We start from the raw sequence: 10036 nt of genomic DNA, 5'->3' as shown, positions 1-10036 counted from the left end.
GAATCAGCAACGAAGCCAGCACTCACATCAACAACTCTTAAATGTGTCTCTATTGACCAATATTCATGTGAAAGCAAAGGCCAGACGAGAACAGTGTTAAGAAGATAAGCCTTGAGAAGGATAAATGTCAGTCACTACCTATAAGAGTTTCCTTTTTGTGAGCTGAAGATGGCAAAATGAAAGTAGATTTTGACATTAATGGGACTACCCAAGAAAAAAGGTTTAGGGAGTCTTGCTCCACCCTAGAAAAGTCCAAAGATACTCTGGGAAAAAAAAAAAAAAAGAGGAAAAAGAAAAGAAAATGTAACAGTAGAATATATCTCAGTTGGAATACCAATTTTAAAATACGGTTGACCCTTGAACAACACAGGTTTGGACTGAACGGGTCCACTTATATGAGTTTTTTCAATAGTAAATACCACAGTACTACACGATCCATGGTTGGGAGATTCTGTGGATGCAGAGGAACTATGTACGGAAGCGAAGGGCTGACTATAAGTTACACGCAGATTTTCGACTGTGTGAGGATCAGTACCCAAACCCCCATGTTGTTCGAGGGTCATCTGTATAGACATAATTGTTACAAGAAATATGTATAATATCTTTAAAAACTCCAATAACTTCTGTGTAAAAATATGAAAAGAAGAGACATTAACAGAAAAATGGACAAGAGTAGAACAAACACTTGCAAAGCAGGCTATCCAAGTTGCCAAAGATAAACAAAACATAAAAGGCAATAACAACTTTAGGAACTAGAAAAATGCGTATTAAAATGACACAGTAATGATACTACACACCCACCCAAATGGCCAGAATTTAAAAGACAATGTCAAGTGTCGGTAATAACATGAATAATTGGAACTCACGCATTGTTAGTTCAATCATTTTGGAAAATCATTCAGCATCATCTATTAAATGTATAACTTTGCATATCCTGTGGTCCAGCAATTTCATTCCCTAATACTCAACAGAAATGTGTGCAATAGGCATCAAAATTCTTATGCGTATATATTGACAACCCAAACTGGAAAAAACTCAAATGTTCAATAGTAGAATGGTTCCATAACTTGTGCTATATTTATGCAATGAATACAATATAAAAATGAAACTCAGCAAACTACAGCTAATCACAATCATTTGATGAATCTCACAAACGTAAGGTGGAATTTAAGAAGCCAGACATAAAAAAAAAAATAGTATAAAGTCCAAAAACAAGCAAAATAATTTAAATTCTGGAAGTCAGAGCAGTGATTATTTTGGCAGAAGATGAGGAGTGGTATTAGGGAGGAGGTATGACTGTTACCGAACACAAGTTCGTGTGCCTGATGCAAAATGGGGCCAGATAATACTGAAATATCAGAGCTTGGCGCAGAGAAAGGTTTATTGCAGGGCCATACAAAGAGAACAGGTAGCTCACGCTCAAAACAAAAACAAAACCAAAAACCAAAACTACTTCTCGAAGGGTTTTAGCAAAGCATTTTTAAAGGCCAGGTGAGGGAGGGGCATCCCAGGGTATGTGATCAGCTCATGCACAATTCTGTGATTGGTTGATGATGATCAATCCTTAGGCACCAAAAGGTCTGGGGGCTACGTGCTCATGATCATTAAGTAGTTAATTTCCTCCATTTGGTGGAGGTGTTTAGCATCTGAAAAACTCAGGAAATATGCACAAAATACTCTTATCTGGGTACTTCAGAGAGGAGCTACAGCAGAGGACAGGGGGGAGTGGTCTGTCTCCAGGAAGTCCGCATAGGGTCCTGCTCAGTTACATGACAGAAACATTTGAAATGCTGGTACTGGTGGTATATCAACCTGGTGGTAGTTATGTGGGAATATTAACTTTGTGATAATTTTCTGGTCATTTTACTTTTCTCTATGTTTACTATATTTTAATAAATATAAAATAATTTAAAAATATTAATTTTTTAATAAATAATAAAAATTAAAGACTTATGAAGGGATCTAAAAGATTTGCGTAAATATAAATGCCCTATCTCTGTGTAGGAAAACTCAAAAACAATGTCAATTCTTCTCAAATAATCCCTAACTACAATATAATCCCAATAAAATACCAACAGCTTTTTAGGGTAAGGGGAGGGTCAGTAGATGATATTTAAATTCACATGAAAGGTAGAGAACAGAGTAGTTCAAGATATTTTAAAAGTTAAGAATAGTGATGAGATGATAGCTCTTCCCAGGTAATAGTGTCAAAAGAAAATGCAGAAAGCCTCACTTTATATGACTACTTTATTGACTGAGAAACAAATTGGTGAACAGGGAGACTTTAAAACCCAAAGTGCTAAGAAGCTAGGCTCTCAGCAGTTACAGCTCAGTTTATAAAGCGTGAATGAAGAAGTACATTGTTTTCTGTTGTGATTGGTTACTAGAAACTTACATTCCTTTTAGAGCAGTAGCACTGCGTGATGGTACTTGCTTGTAGCCGACTGGCTAGGAAGTTGCAAGGTCATGCTGACGTGAAGAATGCTTAAGCTTTAAGGTCAGAGTCATCATTTTAGTGAAATCAGGACAGTTTCATTTTTGGTTAGAAGGCTATGGGTGGTTGGCTTAGGGGTGTTCTCAAATTGTAGCCTCTGTTGTTTTTGTTTTGTTTTGTTTGTTTTGTTTTTAATCAGTAGTAAAACATTTGACAACTTAATAGTAAAATATAAAAATAAATATTAAATTTCTAAGTATATTAGATGTATTATAAAATCACAGTAATATAAACAGTTTGGGACTTGTAAATGAATATAGAGATTAATAAATTGAACAGAATTGAGAGTCCAGAAGTAGACTCAATTACATGTGGAAATTTGGTAGCATTCTAACTCAGTGGAGGAAAAACTAGATTATTTAATAGAACATATTAGAACAACTATACATTCATTTCAGAAAAATATAAGATTCTTGCCTCACTCCCTGCAACAAAATATATTTCAAATACATTAAGAATTTAAATGAAAATAATATTAAAGCCTTAAAGAAAACCTGTAAAACAATCACAAAATAAATATTTTCTAAGAAACATCAAATTTGAGTAATAAATTGGTATTTTGAATTACACAAGAACATTTTTTAATTTGTGTGGGAAAATACCATAAACTTCATAAGAATTAAAAACTGGGAAGAATATTTGCAGCAGATGGCAAAGGACTATATTCCTCAAAATAAAAAGAGCTCTTAAAAACCAATAAGGAGGGCTTCCCTGGTGGCGCAGATGGTTGAGAGTTCGCCTGCTGATGCAGGGGACACGGGTTTGTGCCCCGGTCTGGGAAGATCCCACATGCCGTGGAGCGGCTGGGCCCGTGAGCCATGGCTGCTGAGCCTGCGCGTCCGGAGCCTGCGCGCCCGGAGCCTGTGCTCCGCAATGGGAGAGGCCACAACAGTGAGAGGCCCACGTACCGCAAAAAAAACAAAACAAACAAAAACCAATAAGGAAAAGAGCATCAAGCCAGTAGAAAAAAATGGACAGAGACAAGAACAAACAATGCATATAGGGCTATAAAACTATATTTATTTGTATGGTACTGGCATGAAAACAGACATATAGATCAAAGGAACAGGATAGAAAGACCAGAAATAAACCCACACACCTATGGTCAATTAATTTATGACAAAGGAGGCAAGACTATACAATGGAGAAAAGACAGTCTCTTCAATAAGTGGTGTTTAGAAAACTGGACAGCTACATGTAAAAGAATGAAATTAGTACATCCTCTAACACCATATCCAAAAAATAACTCAAAATGGATTAACGATCTAAATGTAAAACTGGATACTATAAAACTCCTAGAGGAAAACATAGGCAGAACACACTTTGACGTAAATTGCAGAAATATCTTTTTGGATCTGTCTCCTAGAGTAATGGAAATAAAAACAAAAATAAACAAATGAAACCTAATTAAACTTCAAAGTTTTGCACAGCAAAGGAAACTATAAACAAAATGAAAAGACAACCTACAGAATGGGAGAAAATATTTGCAAACAAGGCAACTGACAAGAGATTAATCTCCAAAATTACAAAAGAGCTAATGCAGCTCAATATCAGAAAAGCAAAAATGAGCAGGAGATCTAAATAGACATTTCTCCAAAGAAGACATGCAGATGGCCAAAAGGCACATGAAAAGATGCTCAACATGGCTAATTATTAGAGAAATTGCACATCAAAACTATAATAAGGTACCACTTCACGCTGGCCAGAACCGCCATCATCAAAAAAGTCTACAAATAATAGATGCTGGAGAGGGTGTGGAGAAAAAGGAACCCTCCTACATTGTTGGTGGGAATGTAAATTGGTGCAGCCACTATGGAGAACAGTAGGGAGGTTCCTTAAAAAACTAAGAATAGAGCTACCATATGATCCAGCAATCCCACTCCTGGGCATATATTTGGAGAAAACCATAATTCAAAAAGGTACATGCATCCCAGTGTTCATAGCAGCACTATTTGCAATAGCCAAGACAGGGAAGCAACCTGTGTTCATTGACAGATGAATGGATACAGAAGATGTGAGATAGATATACACACACACACACACACACACACACGTATATGTATACACACACACACACATATATACACACACACACACACACACAATGGAATATTACTCAGCCATAAAAAAGAATGAAATACTGCCATTTGCAGCAACATGGATGGACCTAGAGATTATCATACTAAGTGAAGTAAGCCAGACAGAGAAAGGCAAATATCATATGATATCACTTATATGTGGAATCTAAAATAATTATATAAATGAATTTATTTATAAAACAGAAATAGACTCATAGACATAGAAAACAACATTTTGGTTACCAAAGGGAAAGGGGAGGAGGAGGGACAAATTAGGAGTTTAACAGATACACACTACTACATATAAAATAAACAACAATGACCTACTCTTCCTTCCTATAGTACAAGGAACTAAACTCAATAACTGGTAATAACCTATAATGGAAAATAATCTATGTACATATTTGTATGTATAACTGAATCACTTAGCTGTACACCGGAACTAACACAACATTATAAATCAACTATATTTCAATAAAAATTAAAATATATGTATGAATTCATAAATATATAATTCATGAATATATGAATTTATGTTTTTTACCATATTAACCATTTTAAGTGTACAGTTAACTAGTTTAAAATTCTTCACATATTTGTGAAACAAATCTTCAGAAATACTGACTCCATATACGAAATACAAATTAAAAGTAAGTTTTCGGGCTTCCCTGGTGGCGCAGTGGTTGAGAGTCTGCCTGCTGATGCAGGGGACACGGGTTCGAGCCCTGGTCTGGGAAGATCCCACATGCCACGGAGCAACTGGGCCTGTGAGCCACAACTACTGAGCTTGCACGTCTGGAGCCTGTGCTCCACAACAAGAGAAGCCGAGATAGTGAGAGGCCCACGCACTGCGATGAAGAGTAGCTCCCGCTCGCCGCAACTAGAGAAAGCCCTCGCGCAGAAACGAAGACCCAACACAGCCAAAAATAAATTAATAAATAAATAAATAAATATTTTTTAAAAAGTAAGTTTTACCAGTAAATTGGTCATGATCAATAGTTTGGTAATATACAACATTGATGAGGGAAACAGTTACTCTCATTCATAACTGATAGGAATATAACTTAGTTTACTTTGAATGACAATTTGGCAATGTCTTCCAAATTTTAAATGCATAGACATATTGATGCAGAATTTACATTTGTAGCTATTTATTTTCTGCAAGGATATATTTGTATATACACAAACATAAAATATATTTGGTTCAGCATTGTTTGTGGAACCTAAATATTGATAAATAAATCATGTCATATCTACTTAATGGAATCCTAAGTAGCTCCTACAAAGAATAAGCTTGATTTTTGTATAATGATCAGGAATAGCCTCCAAGATACAGTAGAAGGTACCGCATTCAACACTACCATTGTGTTAAAAAATATATACTGACAGGGGATAAACAATAATGTGCTTAGATATACCGAGAATTTCTCTGGAAGCGTTCACAAGACAGTGGTTTGAGAGTTACCTCTTAGGATCAGGACTGGAATACTAAGGGTCAGGAGCACATAAGACCAAAACATATGTTTCACTGTAAACTTTTGTACTGTTTGAGAGTTGCCACATCCATGTCTTACTAAACCAACTCTAAACCAATGGCAGCAAAACAAAGACACCCTGAAACAAAATAACTCTCTTGTCTTTGAATTTGTGAGTCTTACATCAGAGCATTTTTCCCTCCAGCAGAAGAGGGATTCCTCCCAGCACCGGGACTGCCTGACTTTTCTCAAAGAAGGAGATGAGGGTAAACCTCACTGTAGCCTTGTGCTGGGTGCCATGCTGTAAAATGGTTTCAGAACTCTCAGCATGAGAGGGAACATTACTAGGCAAGTCCAATAGTCTCTGAGCTCACCTCACTGAAGTAGGTTTGAGCAATTAACTACTTCATACTTCTGTCTTGTGTTCATCTGCAAATTAGGAATTTTGATAATGCCTGCCTATAACAGGGAAGAACAAATCTGACTCCATATTAGATCTGTTTTACTTTAACCTTTGTGCTGTTGCCTGTGCTTAGTCATGCTGGCTTTGCACCTTTCGTAAAAGAATGTTGCCTATAGCCTGAAATATACAGGATAGCCTATTCTTAGGGCTCTGAGCTTTAAGAGTCCATTCATATAGAGATAAAAAGTAAAACAGAGAATAACATTTGTCTTTTTGGAGGTTTACAGGAACATAGTGACCTGACCTCTGTGGACAGCTGCGAGAACAAAGGATCCAACACCAACAAGTTTGCAACAACGAACCACCCGCCTCCCTCACCTTGCCTTTAAAAGTGTTTCGAGAAGTTCGGGGGTTTGGGGGCATGAGCCACCCGGCTCCCTGCATGACCCTGCAATAAACCTTTCTCTGCTCCAAACTCAAATGTCTCTGCTTTTTGGCCTCACTCTGCGTCGGGCACACAAACTTGCGTTCAGGAACAGGCCTACTTCACAGGTGTGTATGATCAGATGAAATCATGTTCATGAAAATGCTTCATTAACAAATATGATCATGTATTTTATTCATTTAAGTCTCTGAAATAGTTTTCAAAAACATGGGCTTACTTCTACAACTAACATGTTATCTGACAGAAGTGTCACAGAAGCGCTTTCCTTGCTTGTGCAAATAAACCAAGACAAGAACAGCTCATTATTCTCCCATCTTCTGTTAAATCCAACCTGAGTCATAACATTCTTAACTTTCATATGGGGTAGGTCTTTGCGGATGATCGTGTCTCCCCCCTCACACCTAGTGAGAAATTTCATACAGCCTCTCAGAAAATGACGTCGATGATTCATCCCTATTCCTTTGTATTCACTATTCATTTACCTCTCAGTTTTTCCCAGTGACAGTTATCAACAGTTTTTAGGCTGTTTCAGATTTGAAATGTGACATTCGTGACTAGCAAGTGCCCTAGAGAAAGGACTCGTGACATGTTAATATTGAAGTAAATGGAGGTGCAACAAATGACCTGTTTCTCTTCCTGCTCTCACTCCAGGCAGAGATCCTTCTAAAACTTACCCTCTCTTCCTTTTCCTTTAACTCACACCAAGACCTACCTTTCTAGGTGCCAGTGGTCCCTACTCGGCTTCTGCTGGCTCAACACAGCCCATATCTGCCTTTGTACTAGTGCCACAGGCAGGTCATCCCAGGTTAATTCCCTACATGACTGAGTCCTCATACAGCGTCATCCCTGTCTCTCCTCTATGGCGCGTACAGTTTCAAAAGCCGACTTTCATCAACTGTTCTTCTTGCTTCCCCTTGCCATCACAAATATTATGGTGAGGGTTTCTCTCCGAATTATCCCTCAGGAAAGAGGGGGTCACATTATCCACATTCTTAACAAACTGCGCACATCTATTAACTTTACTTGGAATAATGAAGTAAATGAAAGATGTTCACCTGAAATACCCACTATTAATGCTAGTTGGATGTGTATAGAAGTCACATGATGGATTAGGTTGGAGACAATAAGGAAACAATAAATCAAATAAAGATGTAGGAATTATTCCTGGGGTATGAGCTCATAATTGTGAGCGCTGGATGCCATTGTAAACAAACCTCTTAAAGATCATTTGAAAAATCAACATAATGACATGTTATACGTATCACAAACACACACAAAAGAAATGAAGATCAAGGATACTGTCTTTTGAATGAGTATTTGTGACAAGGGATAATAAATGCCAGTGAAAACATCCTACACAGATTCAAAAGGGATTAAGTTTCAAAAAACTTCAATAGAAATAAAGATGGCATAGTCTGGAAAACTGTTAGGTGATTCAAAAGTGGCTCTGTTGAGGATGATGCTCATGGTAAATATTTTATGTGTATTAAATAAAATTACTCACAGAACGTGAGGGTAGAAAACTCTGTGTGACTAATTAATGCTTTATAAAATATGCTATCTTCATAAGTCTGTATAAAGAACTTAAAAATAAATACAATTTGATACTCATGTGCATTCTGAAAAGTTTCCTTATTATAATTGAACTTGTTTTGTGTGCCTGCCATACTTCCCACTGGGAAAATGGGAGACCCCTTGTGTGGAGTCTCCTCATACTTGTGTTTATTAGTCATCTGAATCCCTCCCCACTCATGTATTCACAGGGTTAAGAAAACTGAGGCTCCAGGAGAGGGTGTTACATCCAAGACTCACAAAGAGTGGTTAATGGCACAGGTTGGACTAGAACCCAGCTTTCTACGTAGGTACCGTGCTCCTTTCAGTCAGAGAGGGAAAGCCCAGCAACATCACAGAGATAGGCAAGTATGCTGGGAGTAGAGAGTAGTGAGGGCAGTAAATGGAGAAGCTCTATAGGATGACAGGAAGAGACTAGAAAAGTTACAAGACTTTCTTTTTTCCTAAAATAACTATATTCTTTTTTTTTTTAACTGAAAGAGTAATACATATTATGGTAAACATGTGGTTTGGTTGTCTTTCTTTTGAGGACTAATTCTTCCCACTCCATAAAGTATTGTCAGGGATCTCTACCATGGAATTGTGCCCTGTGACAGGAGAGGCACATGACTTGGTTGGATCCATGAGAGACTCCCCCTCTCCTGAATGTAGTTACAAATCTACCTGGGTCATGTGACCAGGAGGGGCTATAACAGGGAAGAACAAGTCTGACTCCATGTTGGATCTGTTTCTTTTACTTTAACCTTTGTATTCTATCACTTTCGCTACAAGTTAATAACTAAAAGGATGTTGCCTATAGCTTAAAGTATAAATAATGGTCCATCTCTGGGAACCCTGCCTCCCATGTGTGAGTGTTAAGCTAAAATACCTTTGTTGGGATCACAGAAAACATCCTGACCAGGCCCACCTGTGAATGGCGGCAGGAAAAAAGAAATTAACACATCCCCTCTGGAGTCTGGCTGGAACCAGGAAATGTTTGCAGCAACTTATTGCCTTTTTTACTCTTCACCTCTCCCTCTTTGTTCTGTAAAAGAAACTAGCCTCCAAACCCCGGCAAGATGGTTCTCTGGGACACTAGTCCACCATCTTCTCGGTCTGCTGGCTTTCCAAATAACGTCGCTATTCTTTGCCCCAACAACTCAGCTCTCGATTTATTTGCCTGTCATGCGGCAAGCAGTACAAGCTTGGACTTGGTAACAGGGCCAGTCAGAATCATCTGGAGAAACTCTCTTTCTCCTGGAGTTATGGAGTGGAAATAACAAAGAGTAGTGTTGCCATTGGCCACGTCTCCCGGCCACATGGAGGAAGATCACCTTCAGTGGGTGGGAAGGAGGCCAACACTCAGAGCGAAACAGGGTCAAGAAACCTAATGAAGGACAACACCCTGCTTTGATTCACATGTTCTGGCTGTTGTGGAAAGAGTGTCCCTAGACTTCCCAGTCATATAAACCACTAAATTTCCCTTTTTGTTCCAAATCAACCAATAGTCTTACAAGCATATCAAGGAAAAAATAGACAATCAAAAGAAGAAAATAGACCCACACACCTATGGACAATTAATCTTTGACA

Source organism: Grampus griseus, assembly GCF_964374135.1.
Source record: "Grampus griseus genome assembly, chromosome: 15".
Classification (NCBI taxonomy): Eukaryota; Metazoa; Chordata; class Mammalia; order Artiodactyla; family Delphinidae; genus Grampus; species Grampus griseus.
This window is presented reverse-complemented; position numbering follows the sequence as displayed.